This window comes from Tamandua tetradactyla, chromosome 3, assembly GCF_023851605.1.
Source record: "Tamandua tetradactyla isolate mTamTet1 chromosome 3, mTamTet1.pri, whole genome shotgun sequence".
Lineage (NCBI taxonomy): Eukaryota > Metazoa > Chordata > Mammalia > Pilosa > Myrmecophagidae > Tamandua > Tamandua tetradactyla.
In genome coordinates, this window is record NC_135329.1 from 128,680,819 (window position 1) to 128,701,131 (window position 20,313).

The window sequence follows — 20,313 nt, forward strand, 5'->3', positions numbered from 1 at the left end:
ATGTCTTGGGTTTTTCGCATTTAAAACTACATTATCTTTTCACAGGAGTCAAATGAGTTATGGCATTCTGGGTTATTCATATGTGTGATTCCTCTATGACACGTACATACCATGGATCACACAGGGAGAAGATGTAAACCCTGAATAATATTTTAATTGGTAAAGTTAAGGCATATTCTAAGAAATAAGAAAAGTTCTCTAAAAAATTAAGTACAAGGATATCCTAAAGAAATATTGACACATCAGGATTAATTAATAAAATCAATTGTACAATGCCATTGGCTAGCTGAACCCCTTCCTCTATGTATTCTCTGGAGTTCCCAGGGTTTCCTTTCTGGTTCTTTGCTTTTCAGTCAAGCTCCCAAATCCATGGTTCCAGATCCATATATCCAAACTTCCTGATGGGTAGCCCATAGACTTCTAAGAACAACATATTCGAAGGAGAATCAGCAATACCCCAATAAATCCCAGAGTGATTTGAACAGTGAATAAAAAAGCATTTGCAAAGTCCCCTCAGGGGAGTGGTGAGAAAGGGGGAAAATTCAACTTCCCCATGTGGAGAATTCCTGATATTCTCACAAGCAGTGGGGACAACCAAAGCAATAGGCTGAGCCCTCAATCTTGAGGTTTGCTCATAAGAAACTTATCCTTGCAAAGGATAAGCTAAACCTACTTAAAATTAGGCCTAAGAGTCACCCCCAGAGAACATCTTCTGTTGCTCAGATATGGCCTCTCTCTCTCAGCCAACATGACAAACAAACTCACTGCCCTTCCCCTCTCTACATGGGACATGACTCCTAGGGGTATAAAACTTCCTGGCAATGTGGGAAAGAAATCCTAGAATGAGCTGGGACTCAGCATCAAGGGATTGAGAAAACCTTCTAGAACAAAAGTGGGGAGAGATAAATGAGACTAAAGTGTCAGTGGCTGAGAGATTTCAAACAGAGAGGTTATACTGGAGGTTATTCTTACGCATTATACAGATATCACTTTTTAGTTAAGGTATATTGGAGAGGCTGGAGGGAAGTGCCTGAAGATGTAGAGCTGTGTTCCAGTTGCCATGTTTCTTGAAGATGATTGTATAATGATACAGCTTTCACAATGTGACTGTGTGATTGTGAAAACCTTGTTTCTGATGCTCCTTTTATCTACAGTATGGACAGATGAGTAAAACATATGGATTAAAAATAAATAAATAATAGGGGGAACAATGTTAAAATAAATTTAGTAGCTTGAAATGCTAGTGATCAATGGAAGGGAGTGGTAAAGAAGGGGTATAGAAAAAAATAGGGGAAGCAAAGGTTAAAATATATTGGGTAGATGGAAATACTAGCCATCAATGAGAGGGAAGGGTAACGGGTATGTTATGCATGAGTTTTTCTAAGAAATGATCATGGTGATGAATATACAACTATGTGATGATATTGTGAGTTATTGATTATATACCAAGAATGGAATGATCACATAGTAAGAATGTTCATGTTTGTATGTTGTTAACGTTTTAAAAAAATAAATAAATAGATAAAAAAGAGAATCACTATCCATCTCTCAAAACCTGTGTCCCCTATCTAGATTAATGGAATTACATTAGCATTCAGTTGTTCAAGCTAAAAGCTACCCTAGTCTCCTTTCTTCCAGTTAAGGGCAGGGACTGAGTCTTATGCAGCTTTTTACATCTATTCTCAGCCCACAGCATATTCGTGAAAACAAATAAGTATTAAAACCAAATAGAAAATAAGAGGCTATGCCATTTTTCCAAATTAATAAGAAAGTCTTAACAATAGGAAAATGAATCAGAGAACTGTATTGATATCTGAAACAATTTAACTTTGTTTTCATATAAATATTGAAACTTCAGCTTCACCTGTGAAAAATGCCTATATTCTGCCTCTTCTCTCCAGACTGATCAGTCCTTTACTCTCAATTCAGTGAATAAAGATATAGGAAATTAGAAAATTATACATATATGCCAGAAAACGTTTCTTTGCCTCTTTTAGAAAATGTTTGTATCAGGTATAATTTTTTTACAGTAAAATCCCTCCTTTTAAATGTCTTACAACCATTACCAGAATCAAGATATACAACAATTCTATCACCCCCAAATTTCCATGTGCTCCTTTGTAGTCAATGTTTTCCCCAACTCCAGGCCCTAGTAATTATATAGTATGTAGTTTTTGGATTTGGCTTCTTTCACTTAGCCAAGTGCATTTGAAATATATCCATGTTGTTGCATGTATCAATAGTTAATGCCTTTGTGTTGCTGAGAAATATTTCATTGTATGAATGTATCACAGATGGTTTATTCATTCACTATTTGAAGTACTTTGGGGTTGTTTCCAGTTTTTGCTGATTAAGAATTTAACTGCTCTAAACGTGTGTATAGGCTTTTATGTGAACATAAGCTTTCATTTCACTTGGATAAATAGTTAGGAGTGGAATTAGTGGATCATCGGTAAGTATGAATTATATGTTGCATTTCATAAGAAACTGCTGAACCGTCTTTCCAAAATGTCTGTACCATTCTGTATTTCCATCAGGAATGTATGGGAATTCTAATTGCTCCACCTGCTCACTAGCACTTAATATTGTCAGATTTTTTATTTTTTTGGTGGGGGGATAATTATATGATTTAAGCCATTGCGATGGAATTGTGGTGGTATCTCACTGCGGATTTAATTTGCCTGACCTCTTTATTGTATCAGTTGATGTTTCAGACATCTCTTGTGCCCTACCTCACATCCTCTTGGGCTACATTTTAACTGCATCTATTGTCATAGCAACCAGTTGCTCACAGGTCTGACATAAGGGCACTTCAACCTCACCTCAGTTGTGGCACCTATTTCCATTTTCTGCCCAAATAAGGGTTCTCTGCTCCCTCATGTGAAATATTTTGTAAACACCTGCTCATTCTGATGCATGTGCAAATCTGGAAGTATAAGAACATTTATATTCTATTAGGTGATTCTTTTTTTTTTCTTTTATACACAGGATGACTAACCAAAGTTTATTCTTGAAGACAAATTGAAAAGTGTTTCCAGAAAAAAAAAACAACATCTTATTTACATTGGATTCTTTTACCTTTGAACAAAACTAAAGTTTCAAAATTCCCTTATTTATTGAAAAACACCATTTGTCCATCCAGAAAAGTCTGGAGAGCACCAAATACCAACATACTGCCTGAATGTACTGTCAAAGCTAGGGTTAAGTTTGAACTTATTTGTGCTGCATGCTGTACAAAACTGTCATAAGGTAAGTGCTTAAACTTAACAGACTTTTTTTCTGGCTCAGTGTAACTCCAGGCAGGATTCAAAAAGGAGTTTTACTACCTTTTCCCAGGGTTTCATGGAGATTTATTCTACCCTTCCGTGTTAGTCTCTAAAAGCACTGAAACAATCTTAAATCGGAATGGAAAAGGCCTATTGGATAATTCTCGGCCAATGGTGGATGGAAGCTGGTGCATATATCCTTCACTTTTCCATCCCTCAGGAGAGGAATTGTAAAACACTCCTCTAGGGTTCCTCACAGGGTTCCCTAGTAGTACTGAACACAGACTGAATAATGCTACTGACTGACTGGATAATGCTACACAGACTGAATAATGGCAACCAACAAAGTTATACACCCTGGGATGGCTTTTCCTCCTTTCCTGTTTGATTCATTCCAGTCTCTGCTTTGAAGTTATTTCCCAAAATAAATTGTCTGCACATAAGCCCTAGGCTCTACTTTGGGCAGAATTCAAGCTAAGTCATCTTTTGAAAGAACTTCAGTTCAAAAGGGAAGTGAATAACAGAACAAAACAGAATCTATACTTATATGCTCCGTAAGGAATACATATACACATTTTTTCCCTTCTTTGGTGAATACCATATTATAGGTCTGTCTTCAAGCATGAGATAGAAGATTGCAAAATTTTATGCTAAACTGTTGGATTTTTAAGACTCAAACATGTTCCTGCAGTTAGAATTTAAGGAGATATGTAACTATAGCATTTCAAATTTATTGAAAATTAATAAGATATTAATGTCAACTTGCTTAACATTAAAATTTTACTTTCATTTTTCATTAAAGTAATTTGTAAATTTGTATTTTATTTTACTTGCGTATTTTATGATTTATGACAAAAATCTCATATGAAAAGTAAGTGAGCTGGCTTGCCTAGGTGAAGTTCTCTACAGAAGGGGGGTATCACTGTACAAAGGCTTACACTAGAGTCAGAAAGAGTACATGAGTGACAGTGACCTTTGTGTCATTTAGGACAGAAGAAAATAGCAAAAGAGAGGTTGCTTTATTTTATGTGGACAGTCTTTGATCCTGATAACTCTGGCCACTAAAGCTACACTCAAGTGTCTCAGATGACACCTACTCCTAAGAAATGTTCATATAGAGAACATATCACAGGTAAACCTAGGGTTTTGAGGAAGTTTGAATTATTATCACTTTTGACAGCCGATACCAACCCTCCTGACTGTCCATCCAAATGTTGCTTTTGTTAGCAAGCAGAAGAAAGCTGAATCCATTCAGGAAGACAGATTGCTCAGGTTTCTAAATGGCAATACAAACAGAACTCAAGTTCTTTTGGCACACATCCTTGTGACACATGTTATATATATACCCTATGGGAACTACTTTTTCAGGTGGGGGTACTTCTCTTACTAAAGAAAGCATTCTTAATATTTTAACAAAGCGTGAAAGCCACAATGTTGGCAGACAGAAGTCACAAAGGTGTACTCTGTTAGAGGACAGTTCCTGAATTTCATTTACTGCTTATAGACTTTATAGATGAATGTTGGGAAAATGGCTCCTTAGAAAAATAAGCAATATGGGTTGGTTATGATTTTAGATTAAATTACTAGATGAGATTATATAAATAATTGCTTAGTATTTACAATAATCAAGCATTGTAAACATTCACAACATATTGCCTTCATGAAATTGATCCCATTCTCTGTTTCAGCATAATCATCAACACGTTCACTTTCACCAGTGAATGGAATTAATGAAGTAGATTTTTAAGGAGAATGAGCTACTTTGAAGGTTTTATGAGTATACTTCTGTATCTCTCAGTTAATAATTCACTGGTGTATAAGTAGCTTGCAAAATTTCTATTTTATGATGAAACCAGATAAAATGTTACCTACTGGAAATATTTATTTTGGGATATAACTATCATTTAAAGAAGTGCTTTAAAACCAAACTTACTGATTTTGTCATAAAAATAAATCACTCTTCTCATTTCTCTATTCCTCAAGTCACTTCAGCTTGGATATTTAAGGCATCTTACATTTTCCCTGCCTCCCTAGAGTAAATCAAATTATATTAATTCATCTTTTGTTTTCTTTCAATCTTTTTTTCCCATTTCCTCTTCTCATTTCCAAGTCCAAAAGGCAGAGCTGTTTTACCTGGTTCATTATAAGAGCCAGTTATAAGTTAGCTCTGAGAAGACAGGAAAATTATCCCACAAACTTAAAAGCGGCAATCCATAAGGTTTTCATAAAATTTATAGAGGGAATTTCTGGGGAAAGTAAAAATTGCTGTTGCTTAATTTCAGGCATAAGAAGTATAATCTTGAAACAATCTTGGGGCAAGGAGAGTATATTCTAAATCTAGAGTCCAAAATATGGGTTAAAAATGCAAGCTGATCTCCTTGATAGAAGAGAAGGTTTTGATAAATACCTCTTAATATTTTTGGATTATGGAAGGGGAAGTACAGCTCTTTGACAGAATGGAATGAAGTATCCTTGAATTTAATTAAGAAAAAAAGTGCAACTACTGCCAATTCTTTAGTACATAAAAGAATATGACATAGATAAGAAAAGGAGGAATTATAGAGATAATGCCTCAACTATATATATATATATATCAGTTACGAAATTCTCCCAGGAAGTTTGGACTAAGACCTGATGAAGCAGCAGAGTCCCTTGCCTTAGAGAGTAGGATACACAGGACTGTGCCAGAAATGGATGCCTGGTAGCTTACTAAATAAAGGGACTGCAGAATGCAAGCCTGATATGGGGATAAGAAATCTATCTTCCAGGGGTATTCAGTGAAAATTGGAGGAGAGTTTGCCTAGAATTAAGAACACCAATGTTTCTGCTCATTCATTGTGAAAGAATGAAACAAAGAAATTCAGAATGTATCTCTTGGACTTTGAAGACTTGTCTCAGAAAACTGAAGTCTCAAGAACATGATTCATTTCTCTTCTAGTTGGAGATCATAACTTTGGAAAAGACTGGAGGATATAATAAGGGCCTAGAAAAGAAAAGGGCCTGCTTTCTGCACCACAAATTATGGTTCTAAATCAAGACACTCCTTGATGAGTATTTTATAAAGATCAAGAAGTTTTTGGTAGAGTCATAAAGACCTGCCGTAGAAGATGTCAAACTAAAAAAGGAGCTGAAGATATATAAAAGGTGTATATTATGGGGATAATAGGCACAATATAGAGAGAACAACAGGGAAGGAGGTGCTCAATGCTTCTCAGTAGTAAATAACAATATATACCCAATGTCCCCAGGCCTTCTCAAATATGACTATAAATGTGGTCACCTTAACATTTGTTTACAAATTTTACTGGCTCATCATGCTCAACTCCACCCATAGGAATTCAGCCCACTGTATTCCAAAGTATTTCTAGGGATCAGTAGGGAGGTTCACAAACAAGCTTGTGTCTGAAAGGCATTTACCTCTTTCTTACTAGACCCCAGTGAGGAATCTGCCATCTCTACATTGCATCTACCAAGTCTGCAGCTGCTGTTCCTTCAGGTATTCACCAAGAATGACATCTCAACGTGCTCACAAAGCCACCAAACACCCAAGGTGCTAACCAACCCTGTATTCCCTCCAGTTCTTCTGTGCCACAGTGATTCTGGGTTCCTCACAGAAATGGGGCCATGTTCACCACTACTTGCCCAAAGGGCTCAGATGCTATGCCATCCCTCCATCATCATCTCTCATGCAGATTCTCAAGCACCTGAATACCTGAATAGATACATGCATGAGATTAAAGTCTCAACTTTGGCTCAGCAGGATTTACGTTGCTCTACTGTACCTCCTGAAAAATACTGCAAATCCCTTGCATAAAGGATTCCAACCACAGTCACTGGCTCTTCAGGGAAGGGGATAGTGTTTTCTCTGCAGCTTCCTGGCCAATTGCTCTGGGATCAGAACCTAAGCTAGCTGATTTCCATGATTCTATTCAAAGATGGCAGTTATTTCAGTACATAGATAACCCTACACTAGAATTCACAGTGTCCTGTATGGGGCTTCAAATTTTAAATGGAATATACCTGCATGTCATTAGCCTCTGGATACAAATAAAATTCCCTAGCCTAGACTCTGGGTACTCAACCTGTTAGCCATGTACCAGCAGAATATGTATCACCTGGGAGAATCTCAGACTCCACCCCAGAATCTGCAATTTAATGAGATCTTCAGGTGGTTCATATTCACATTAAAGTTAGATAAAATAGTGCTAGAGATTATATCCCCAAATTTCACTGTTTTAGAAAATAATGTCACGGATAGCAACGCTGCTTGTGGATTTGAGTAAGGAATACAAATATTTGTATCCATTTGCATTTTCTGCCTTCATGGTCACTGTGATTCTACACATAAATGCAAATATCTGGTCATTGGGTCTTCTGGTATTGTCATGCCCAAGCATTTATACATTGAAATGTATATTATTTTATATTTAATTACTTTATTCTTACTTACATTACTCTTTTTTCAAATAATGCGTGTAGGTTGATTATAGTTTCTGTGGATTTAATTTTAGGGGAATTAATGTGATATTAGAGATTATTTGACATGAACACTGGGTCCAAGGGCATTAGGCAGCACTGCTAAGGGTCATAGGAAGCCATTAACAAGTTTTAAGCATGAAAGTAACATGGTCAGATATTTTATTTCAGGTCTGAGCAGGGATTAGGAGGAGAACTGGGACAAAGAGGATTCTCCAAAGTAAAGGAGGAAAAGATTTCATGGAAGAACCAAGTTAACAGGGTCATATGAAAGATAAAAACCAATCTGTGTAAATTAGTAGCTAGATGGTGACAAAATTTTGCACGCCCAACTGGGCACAAAGTCAACTGACTTGACGTGCATGCATATTGGAAGGCATGGAATACATAAAAGGCCAAAGAGGAAAGAAGAACGTTTTCCTCATTTTCTTTGAGCAGCCTTTTCCCTTTTATTCCTCTATCAGTATACACCAAAGAGGAATCCTGTAGTCTTTTGGAAATGGCTAAGAATCTGCAGAATGAATTCTAGTCCCAAATCAAATATCAGTTATATACATATCACTTCTGGCAGGCCAATTTTTTGACTCATTTTCCTTATCTGTGACTTAGGAATATCTCTCAGAAGATAGTTTTGATGACAGAAAAATATATGTCAAAGGATTTTGCAAAATAAGAAAATAAGGAAGATGACTAAAGTGTGATCATCACACTGTTTAGATTGATAAAATATAATAGGTTTCCATTCAGAGCACCTGAATGCATGAATAAGGGCCAGGCCTTTTGCTTCTATGCAGCAATTAAGCTTTTTCTTTCTCAAAGAAGACAGAGTGAACTTTTTGATCTTAACAATTCTCTATGGCTTCATCCTAGGGAATTTATGTGAACAAAGGGGTCTAACGGTTCTGTGGTGTCTAGAGTCTCTTTTTTCACAAATCCCTGTGAATCCAGTTTTATAATCAAAGTATATTCTTTGCAGACTTTTGGTGACAGCTGGAAGTCAGAGTTTCAGTTGGTTATATTTATTCAAAGTATTTTGTAAAGCATTCTTGATGGAGAAAAATTAAATGGAAAAAATCTCTGGAGAAATTATTATTGCTTCAGAAAAAATGGAAGTAGTCATGTTGGCTTTTTTAGAAGTACATATTACTGTAAGCATTTTACCTGCAATGGAAGTTACAGAAATAATCACCCATGTGCATCATTAGTGGTACTTGTAAGTACCTAAAGAAGTTTCTGACCTGAGTATGTATTCACTTTAAAACCAAAGAATTACAATTATACCAGCAGATTCCTGACAGGCTTTCTTTCTTTTTAAAGAAAAGAATGCCTAGTTTCTCTAAAAAAAAAAAAAGTAAATTTACTTAATTAAATAAAAGGATTAACTTATAAAATAGTAATACTAGTTGTAAATTATTTATATGATCTGCAGTTTTTCAAAAGTCTTACCAGGCCAGAATCAGGCACTAGAAATTTATTAGCTTTACATTCAAAACTGCCTCATTATACCATTGAGTCAGCTTTAAGACTGGGCATGAAGTGTCACATTAGGTGAACTGAAACTTCATTTAGACACACAAAATTGCATTTCCATTATCTCTGATGAGGACTTTTCTTTCAGCCATTAGAAACACTTGTCAACTAAGTAGGAGTCCAATATTGTCATTTATACATAGATAATCGTGGTGCTAGAACAAATTTTGAAAAGGCCTCTTAGGTTACACTAAACCCCATTATTTTAAATGTAACACTTTTTTTCTAGAATAAGCATGCTTTATTAATATGACAAAAGGAAAAACATTATATGTAATGTTAATTATTGGCCTAACAAATACAAATTCCAAAGGCCCAAATAATACTAGAAATTCACTCATGCCAAACCACTGCAGAGATATTAAAATCACATCTTACATGTGAATCATAGAATTTTAAAGATGAAGGTAATTTAGACCAACTCTCTTCTTTAACAGATGGGGAAATTTAGGCCTAGAAGTATTGATTTGTCTAAGACCACACCGGCAGTTAAAGCAAGGGCAGAAACTAGAATTCAAGAAATTTTTTAAAGCATAAAACTGTCAGGATTAATTACCACAGCTACTTTATCCTATTATGCTTTTCAAATTATATTCCACATATGCTGAGAAAATGTCATTACTGAAGAATTTTCCCAGGGCTACTGCATATAGAGGTGCAGAGTAAAGCACAGCAAAACTCAAGAGTGTGGTGCCATCTCCATAGATCAAAGTTGGGCAGTACATAACCTGAAAAATTCACAATGGGTTAACTATTTCATGCAAAGAGTACTCTGGAGGATTCAGAGAGCTACTATAAATTACCCTATGTTCCTTTGAGGTAATGATGACTATACCTGATATTTAACGGTTTACACCTACAAAGAATGTTTCAAATTATGCTAAATATTTGTCATAATCAAGGAGAATAATGACTGACCTAAACATAACTTTACCATTTTTACCCCTGACTCACAAGTAGAGAAAGTAATAATTGACACTTAAGTAAAATTTACAAAATGCCAGAAAGTATGCCAGGTGATTTGCAATACCACAGTGAGTTGGGTCTTTGACTTTTTTTATTTTATGAATGAGGAAACAGAGGCTTTGAAGGGTTAAGTAACTAGTTCAAGGTTAATGAGCTCATGAGTGATCTAAAGAAGACATGAACCAGGTCAGCCTGATTGGTACCTTGTCCTATTCATCACAGCCGTGTTTGACAAACATCAGTCATTAGAGCGTCCTCTAATCACCAGATTTACAGAAAATCTGTAAAATTAATATTTTTCTTTAAATTGAATCACTTTTTAAAAAACATAATTACATTTATTTGAAAATTAAATCAATAATGGCAGTTTAGGTATTTCAGACCAAACTTTCTGCTAACAACTTAAAAATTGGCCCACATTAAAAAAATTAAAAATAATAACCTCTTAAAATCATTAAAGAGCTAACAAGATTTTAAGGAATTAAGGAATCAATGGGTCAAGGAGGGCTTTTCATTGGAAAAATGAGAGGAGAGCATTGGGGGCCCTTGCCAAGTAAGTCAGGAAGGTGAGACAAGGAGCAGCACTCTGGAAAAATCAGTGGGTTTGAAGGGCTGTCCAACAGGAGCCTGCTTTTGCCATGGAGTCATTTGACCAGAAGCAGAGCTGTGGATTCCTCAGGCTGGAGGGATAGGGGATGGAGCCCAGCATCCACCAAGGACAGAGCCCAAGTGAAACACCTCTGCTCTAGGGGGGTCCCTGGAGAATATGAGTAACTCAAAAATCTTCAAGCCTTGGTCCTGGGCTTTTAGTGCTGTTAGGCATATTCTCTAGAGGAGGGTAACATCTACTAGGATTTGAATTATTTCCATAAGCATTTTAAATTCAATATTTAGCAAATAACCAAAGAACAAGATAAGGAAAAACAACATGAAGAGAAGCTACAGTATGAGCCAGAACCAGGAAAAAGACACCTGAAATTCCACAAGAATTATAAAAAACTGACTGTGGAAAAACCATGCTACCATATCATGAAGATAAAAGTTTAGCTTAAATTTTCAAGCAAGGAATTAGAAACTATAAAAATAGATATTTCAAATTTTGAAAAAGCAGCAAGTAGATACTCTAGAATTAAAACTATAATAACTGAAATTAAGAATTTGGTGGATGAATTTAATGGCAGATTAGAAACATCTGAGGAAGGAATTTATAATCCAGAAGATATATCAGAAGAAACTATCCAGAATAAAAAACGGGATATAAAATAAAGGAAAAATACAGAAAAAAGGGAAAGCATAGAAGCAAAAAAAGCATTTCATAAAATTTAATACCCATTCTTATGTGTGGATGTATACAAACACACACACACACACACACTTCCAATAAACTAGGAATAGTGGGGAACTTCCTTAATCTGAAAGGTTTCTCTTTTAGATCAACAGCAACACAAAGATGGCCTCTATCAGCACTTATTTTCAACAGTATATGGAAGGTCCAGGTCAATGAAGTAAGGGAAGAAAAATAAATAAAAGATGTAAGAATGGAAAAGAAGAAGCAAATTGTCATTCATAGATAGTAATATTCTATACACAGACAACCTAACATAATCTATAAATTATTAGAATTAAAAAACATATTTAATGTTAATATACATTAATATTAGTGCATTAAGTTTTATACAATCAATATAAAATTATATTCTATGTTCTAGTAACAAACATAAAACATAACTTTTAAAAGATACTACATGCAATAACATAAAGAATACCAAGTACTTAGAAATAAATCTAGCAAAGAAGCTATAAGACTTTATGAGAGAGATTAAAATTTTAAAAGACCAAAATAAGTTAAAATATATAATACATTCTCTAATTGAAATACTTAATTTTGTAAAGCTCTCCTCCTTGCCAAATTGATAAAGATATTCATTACAATTTTAAACAATCCTCAATAGGATTTCTTTTTTTTAGAACTTGACCAACTGTTTTTAAAGTGTACATGGAAATGTAAAAGTCCAAGACTTATGAATAACAACAAGTTAGGTAGGCTTTTTTATTTTCTTATGTGGGCACGTACCGGGAAACGAACCCGGGTCTCCAGCGTGGCAGGAGAGATCTCTGCTACTGAGCCACCATTGCCAGATGTAGGCTTTTTTAAAAAATATTTTTGGTGAGAAATATCCACACATGTACAGTGCAACAATATTATACTATGACTCACAACGCTATCACACAGTTGTGTAATTCTTCACCATGATCATTTTTAGTACATTTTCATAACTCCAGAAAAAGAAACAAAAAGAAAAAAGAAAACTCATACATCCCATATCCCTTACCCTTCCCTCCCATTGACCCACAGTATTTCACTCTACCCAATTTTTACCCCTCATCGCCCCCTCTTATTTATTTTTTATCCTTATTATTATTATTATTATTATTTTTACTCAACTGTCCATAACCCTGTATAAAATGAGCATCAGACACAAAGTTTTCACAATTACACAGTCACACTGTAAAAACTAAATAGTTATCATCTTCTTCAAGATTCAAGATTACTGGAACACAGCTCAACAGTTTCAGGTGCTTCATTTTGACCATTCCAATACACCATAAACTGAAAAGGGACATCTATATAATGCATAAGAATAACCTCCAGGATAACTTCTTGACTCTGAAATCTCTCAGCCACTGAGACTTTATTTTGTCTCACTTGTCTCTTCCCCATTTTGGTTGGGCCCAGGAATTTAAAGTGCCCTGGTAGCAGTCAAAACTTGTAACACAGTTGAACCCTTGCTGTGTCCGCTGGCAAGAGGATACTTTTTAAAAAAAAAATTTATTTTTATTGAGAAATAGCCACACACATACCGTCCAACAATATTATACAATCAATGCCTTACAGTAGCCTCACATAGTTGTGTATTCTTCACCATGATCATTTTTAGAACATCTGCATCACTCCCAAAAAGGAATAAAAAGAAAAAAAAGAACTGATACATCCCATACCCCTGACCCCCTCTCTCACTGACCCACAGTATTTCAATCTACCCATTTTTTCCCTTTATCTCCCCCTATTATTTTATATCTTTATCCTTTTTTTTTTTTTAACCCATCTGTCCGTGCCCTGGATAAAAAGAGCATCAGACATAAAGCTTTCAAAATAACACAGTCACATTGTAAAAGCTATATAATTACACAGTCTTCTTCAAGAATCAAAGCTACTGGAACAAAATTCAACAGTTTCAGGTACTTCCCTCTAGCCACTCCAATACACCATAAACTAAAACAGGATATCTATATAATATGCAAGAATAACCTCCAGGATAACCTCTCAACACTATTTCAAATCTCTCAGCCACTGAGACTTTATTTTGTCTCATTTCTCTCTTCCCTCTTTTGGTCAAGAAGGTTTTCTTGTTCCAGTGAGGGTTCTGGTTCATCCCTGGGAGTCAGGTACCACATTGCCAGGGAGATTTATACCAGTAGGCAGGCTTTTTCTTCTACCTTTGTAGACACTTATTACAAAACTATCATAACTAAGGCAGAATAGCATTGACCCACGGTGACATACAGACAAATGAAACAGAATAAAGAGTACAGATATTGATCTGTGCATTTGTGAACACTTGTCTAATGATACGCATGGAACTTCAAAGCACTGAAAAAGAACAGACCGTAAGGATAAAAAGTGCTGGGTACATTTATTATTTAAAAATTGGACTGAAAAGATTAGATTTGTAGCTCATACCATAAAAATAATTTCAAGTAGGTCACAGACCTAAGCATGAAAGCAAAAAATAATAACACTTTCATAAAATTGAAAGGAAAATATATATATGACTTTGAGGGTAGGGAAAGATTTCTCAAACAAAATGCAAAAGAACTAACCATAAAGACAAAGATTTAGAAATACATTACTTTAAAACTTAAAACTTTTCTTTATTAAAAAGCCCCAACACAGAGAATGAAAATGAAAGCCACAGAGTAGGCAGATATATCTGAAACACATATAACCTACAAAAGGTTTATATTCAAGATATTTAATGAACAACTACTAATTGATAAGAAAAAGACAAACAACTCAATAGGAAAAAAATGTGCAAAAGAACCGAACAGGCGATTCTCCAAAGTCAAAATCCAAACAGCCATTAAAAATATGAAAAGGGGAAAAAATAGGAAAAGGCCCTCAACCTCTTTAGAGGTCAAAGAATTGCAAATTAAAACCCCAGTGAAATGCCACTACACATATACCCGATTGGCACCATTTTTTAAAAAAACTGCAAATACAAGTGTTAACAAGTATTTTGCAAAATGGAAACTTGTCTAGTCACCTAGTGGAACTATAAATTAGTACTACCCTTTTGAGAAAAAGTGTGTAGAATTTTGTGAAGTTTTAGATACATGTGCCCTATGATCTAGCATCTCCACTCCTAGATATAGAACCTACAGAAATGTTTACACCAGGGAACATATGTCAGAATGTTCACAGCATTATTGTTCCCATTAATTCCAAACTAGAAATAACTCAAATGTCCATCAACATAAAAATGGATTAAAACATGGTGGTATACCACAGTCACATACAACAATAAAATATTGAGAGAAAGTTGCCACACACAATAGAACAACATATTATATGACTCCATTCACAAAATTTCAGACATGGGCAAAAATAAATTATATTGTTTAGGGTTGCTTATCCAGATAGTAAAAGGAAATAACCATCACAAAAGTTTAGTTATAATATCTGGAGAGTGGGCAGTTGGGAGTAAGGTGGAGCTATGTTAAGTGCTGAGAAAAGGGAAGAGCCTAAGGGAGAAAGGTGGGGGTAGGGTTTGAAAGAAAGGGTCTGAGAGAAGTATATGGCTGGGAACTGGTTGGGGTAAAAGTTTATGGCAAGAGTGGGAAAAGAAGGATTACTAGAGGAGGATTAAACCTGGGGGTGGAAGGAGATGCAGAGAAGAAGGTAGTAGTGAGTCACAGAGGAGAGGGAGCTGAGGGATGGTAGCAGGTTAAGGAGGGGGATGAGCTGGATGTACCAAATGAGTTGGGGAAGAAAGGAAGCTAGCATCTGGGAAGAAACTGGGCACAGGGCACTCATGCCTCCAACTCCACCAGGTTGTGCAATGTATCATTGTATATTACCATTCCATACCATCATCTCTTGCCTGACATATTGCAAAAGCCCACTAATGGATCTGCCAGCCTCTTCCCTAATCCCTTTAGTCTATTCACAATAGTCAGAGGGATCTAATTCAGGTCAGATAACGTTCCACCCTTGTTCACTCTACTTCAAACACACCTCTTATTTCTGTTCCTCAAACACAATAGGAAGTGCCTTTGCACTTGCTATTTCCTCTACCCAGAATACATATCCTTGGACATGCAGCTTGCTCAACCCTTATTCAGGTTTTTGTTCTACTGTCATCTTCTCAATAGAGCTGCCCATGGATAGGCCAACTAAATTTTCAACATTCTCCCCAAGACTTCCTATCCCTTTCTTTGCTTAATATTTTTTCTCCATAGTACTTATCACTTTTGTGCACTATGCATTTTTCTTATTTTGTTTGTTCATCCTAACCTCCGTTATAAGCTTCATGAGGGTTGAGATTTTTGTGGGTCTTTTCAACATTTGACTCCCTGAGAAGAGTCCTTGGCATATATTCAGCCCTTGCAAAAAAATCTTTCAAATGAATGAATATATCCACAATGTAATAAAAGCTAGAAACCTGGCCACCTTCTTCCTTCTTCCTCACACATTTCTGTGTACTTCACTCTATCCCTCCCTCTCCATGATTCTACTTCAGACCACTGTCATCTTTTATCCAGTAGATGTCTAGCTGCCCTCCTCACCTCCAACCTTGTTGTCATAAAGTCCATCCTTGCCCCAGCTACCAGACTGATCCTAAAAGTTGTCAGACTCCCACTAAAATTTTTCAATGGCTCCTCACTGCACACATGGATTAAAACTCTAGCTCCATGAGACAGCACAAAAGGCTCTGCAAAACCTAACACATGCCTACCTCTAGCTACTCTCTCATTACTCTCTGATACATCCTTTGCAAAGAAGTAGCTCCAAACTGCCTTTGTACTCTGACCCACGATTTCTGGCCTGTGGGAGAGCGCTTCATCAGTCCCCATGTCTGGAATATCCTCTCACTTCTCATTTTCTAGACCAAATGGTTGCCTCTTCCTGCTGCCCCCCTCCTGTAGGTTGTATGCCCTCCTCTGAAATCCTATAATTTTAGTATAAATCTCTTCTATGGTACTTACTGTACATGATAATAATTATGTGCCTACATGTATAGCTCTTCTATTGGAATCTAAGTTCTTTAAGGACATCTTACTCATCTCTAGGGCTAGTGCCTATCATACTGCCTGGCACAAGGTAGGTGCTCAATAAATATTTGTTGGATGAGTAAATGGATAAATTATGCTATATACTAAGAAAAATTATCTTTAAAATAATCACTTATTAGTAGTAAGTAACATATCATTTTCAAATACTCAGGCATTCAACACATGTCTTTTATAAGCCCTATCTTTTATGAAAGCAAAGAAATAGGCACAGAGCCCAGAAAAATCACTTTTAACATGTCTTCCATGGTCCTTTCATGTCTAGAAATCTGTTTATTTTTATTATAAATGCCTCAGGCACCTACAGATCATTTTTGTCATTTTTTGTTCAACTTTATTCCTTCTCTAGTCTGCCTCTCTCACACACAAAAAGGAATTCCCAGCAAGCTGCTAGAATCAAATGAAACATTTGTTATAATGAGGCAATATAGGAAAAATTCAATATACATTATTTTAGACAGTTACAAAATGGGGATTTTCTTAAGTAGTCTGCAGTGAAAATATTTTAGTGAGAATTCATTGGGTTGGAATCAGCCAGGTAATAAGTGCCAAGAGGTCACTGTTTTTAGAGTTCTAAATGTTCAACTTGGTAGAAATGCATCTGAAGAGCATAGATATCAAAATAGAGATTTCTTTCAATAACTAATAAATTTAATTTCTCCTTTATCACCCTCAGGGTTTTACAAAAAACATGATGTACTTTAAAAGGTGTTCTCACTGACCATTTACAAACAGTCAACCCTAAACTTGAAATTCTTTTGAAAAGAGATTTCTTGTTATCTGGAACTAAGATCAAGGAATCAAGGCTTGAGTTTTTCTACCCAATCACCCCCTCTTACACTGCCTAAAGTTTCCTTATTCAAATAAAGCTGGGGTAAAAGGGCAAAAGTAGAAAAAGCAGATCAGTCCTCTGAGTTCCTGGTTGGAGAAAAGAAACCAGAAAGAGTTGTGGAGTTACGAAAACTATGAGAACTGCCTCAAATAGACCTAGATGACTTAATAACATGAATGGATTTCATAATGCAATATTTTTTAAACCATGAAGAGCATAAAAACTAGACATGAACAATTTGAAACACAGGAAGGTTATCAAAGAATGTAAATGGGTAGACAAGATTCTTCCTGTAGTACTTTTTTTTTTTTGCAATAATAACCTGTATTTTATTTTATTTATTTATTTTTAAAAAATTTATTTATTTATTAAAAAATTAACAAACCAAATGAAACATCAGCATATATAATCAGTGATTCACAATATCATCACTTAGTTACATATTCATCATTTCTTAGAACATTTGCATTAATTCAGAAAAAGAAATAAAAAGGCAATAGAAAAAGAAATAAAACGAACACAGAAAAGAAAAAAAAGGTTATACCTACCATACCCCTTACTCCTCACTTCCATTGATCACTAGCATTTCAAACTAAATTTATTTTAGCATTTGTTCCCCCTATTATTTATTTTTATTCCATATGTTCTACTCCTTTGTGTTAGATTCAGTTGTTAACTTGGTCAGGTGAGCATACCTAGTCTTGTTGCTGCGGACATAGGCCAATGGTAGGTGAACCTCATCTGTTGCTAATTATATCTGCAGTCGGCTAGGAGGCATGCCTGCTGCAATGAGTGACGTTTGACTTAATTGGATGGTGCTTAAATGAGAGACCGCAACGGTAGCACTGCTAAGCAGCTTGGCATTCCTCATCTCAGCACTAGCAGCTCAGCCCAGGCCTTTGGAGATGCAGAAAGAAGTCACCCCGGGGAAAGTTGTTGGAACCCAGGGGCCTGGAGAAAAGACCAGCAGAGACCATGCTGTGCCTTCCACATAAGAAAGAACCTCAGTGGAAAGTTAGCTGCCTTTCCTCTGAAGAACTAACAAAATAAATCCCCTTTTATTAAAAGCCAATCCGTCTCTGGTGTGTTGCATTCCGGCAGCTAGCAAACTAGAACACGTTTGTTGACAGGGTAGATAAAAGGAGCATCAGACACAAGGTTATCACAATCACACAGTCACATTGTGAAAGCTATATCATTATTCAATCATCCTCAAGAAACATGGCTGCTGGAACACAGCTCTACATTTTTAGGCAGTTCCCTCCAGCCTCTCCATTGCATCTTTTTTTTTTTATTATTAATTAACGAAAGAAAAGAAATTAACCCAACATTTAGAAATCATACCATTCTACATATGCAATCAGTAATTCTTAACATCATCACATAGATGCATGATCATCATTTGTTAGTACATTTGCGTCGGTTTAGAAGAACTAGCAACACAACCGAAAAAGATATAGAATGTTAATATAGAGAAAAAAAATAAAAGTAATAATAGTAAGAACAAAACAAAACAAAACAAAACAAAAACCTATAGCTCGGATGCAGCTTCATTCAGTGTTTTAACATGATTACTTTACAATTAGGTATTATTGTGCTGTCCATTTTTGAGTTTTTGTATCTAGTCCTGTTGCACAGTCTGTATCCCTTCAGCTCCAATTACCCATTATCTTACCCTGTTTCTAACTCCTGCTGAACTCTGTTACCAATGACATATTCCAAGTTTATTCTCGAATGTCGATTCACATCATTGGGACCATACAGTATTTGTCGTTTAGTTTTTGGCTAGACTCACTCAGCATAATGTTCTCTAGGTCCATCCATGTTATTACATGCTTCATAAGTTTATCCTGTCTTAAAGCTGCATAATATTCCATCGTATGTATATACCACAGTTTGTTTAGCCACTCGTCTGTTGATGGACATTTTGGCTGTTTCCATCTCTTTGCAATTGTAAATAACGCTGCTATAAACATTGGTGTGCAAATGTCCGTTTGAGTTTTTGCCCTTAATTCCTTTGAGTAGATTCCCAGCAATGGTATTGCTGGGTCGTATGGCAATTCTATATTCAGCTTTTTGAGGAACTGCCAAACTGCCTTCCACAGTGGTTGCACCATTTGACATTCCCACCAACAGTGGATAAGTGTGCCTCTTTCACCGCATCCTCTCCAGCACTTGTCATTTTCTGTTTTGTTGATAATGGCCATTCCTCCTTCTCCGCATCCTCTCCAGCACTTGTCATTTTCTGTTTTGTTGATAATGGTCATTCTGGTGGGTGTGACATGATATCTCATTGTGGTTTTGATTTGCATTTCTCTAATGGCCAGGGACATTGAGCATCTCTTCATGTGCCTTTTGGCCATTTGTATTTCCTCCTCTGAGAGGTGTCTATTCAAGTCTTTTTCCCACTTTGTAATTGGGTTGGCTGTCTTTTTGTTGTTGAGTTGAACAATCTCTTTATAAATTCTGGATACTAGACCTTTATCTGATATGTCGTTTCCAAATATTGTTTCCCATTGTGTAGGCTGTCTTTCTACTTTCTTGATGAAGTTCTTTGATGCACAAAAGTGTTTAATTTTGAGGAGTTCCCATTTATTTATTTCCTTCTTCAGTGCTCTTGCTTTAGGTTTAAGGTCCATAAAACTGCCTCCAATTGTAAGATTCATAAGATATCTCCCTACATTTTCCTCTAACTGTTTTATGGTCTTAGACCTAATATTTAGATCTTTGATCCATTTTGAGTTAACTTTTGTGTAGGGTGTGAGATATGGGTCTTCTTTCATTCTTTTGCATATGGATATCCAGTTCTCTAGGCACCATTTATTGAAGAGACTGTTCTGTCCCAGGTGACTTGGCTTGACTGCCTTATCAAAGATCAAATGTCCATAGATG

General features: G+C 35.9%; 1 protein-coding gene and 1 non-coding gene across 8 annotated transcripts in view; both read right to left on the reverse strand.

The window, feature by feature from the left end:
* CCDC148 (coiled-coil domain containing 148) overlaps positions 1-20,313 on the reverse strand; it is a 354,676-nt gene that overhangs the window by 155,190 nt on the left and 179,173 nt on the right. The gene's annotated exons all lie outside the window — the stretch shown is intronic.
* Positions 3,286-3,407, reverse strand: LOC143678592 (small nucleolar RNA SNORA26). Its single transcript, XR_013173372.1, has one exon. It is a non-coding gene; the product is annotated as a small nucleolar RNA SNORA26 (small nucleolar RNA).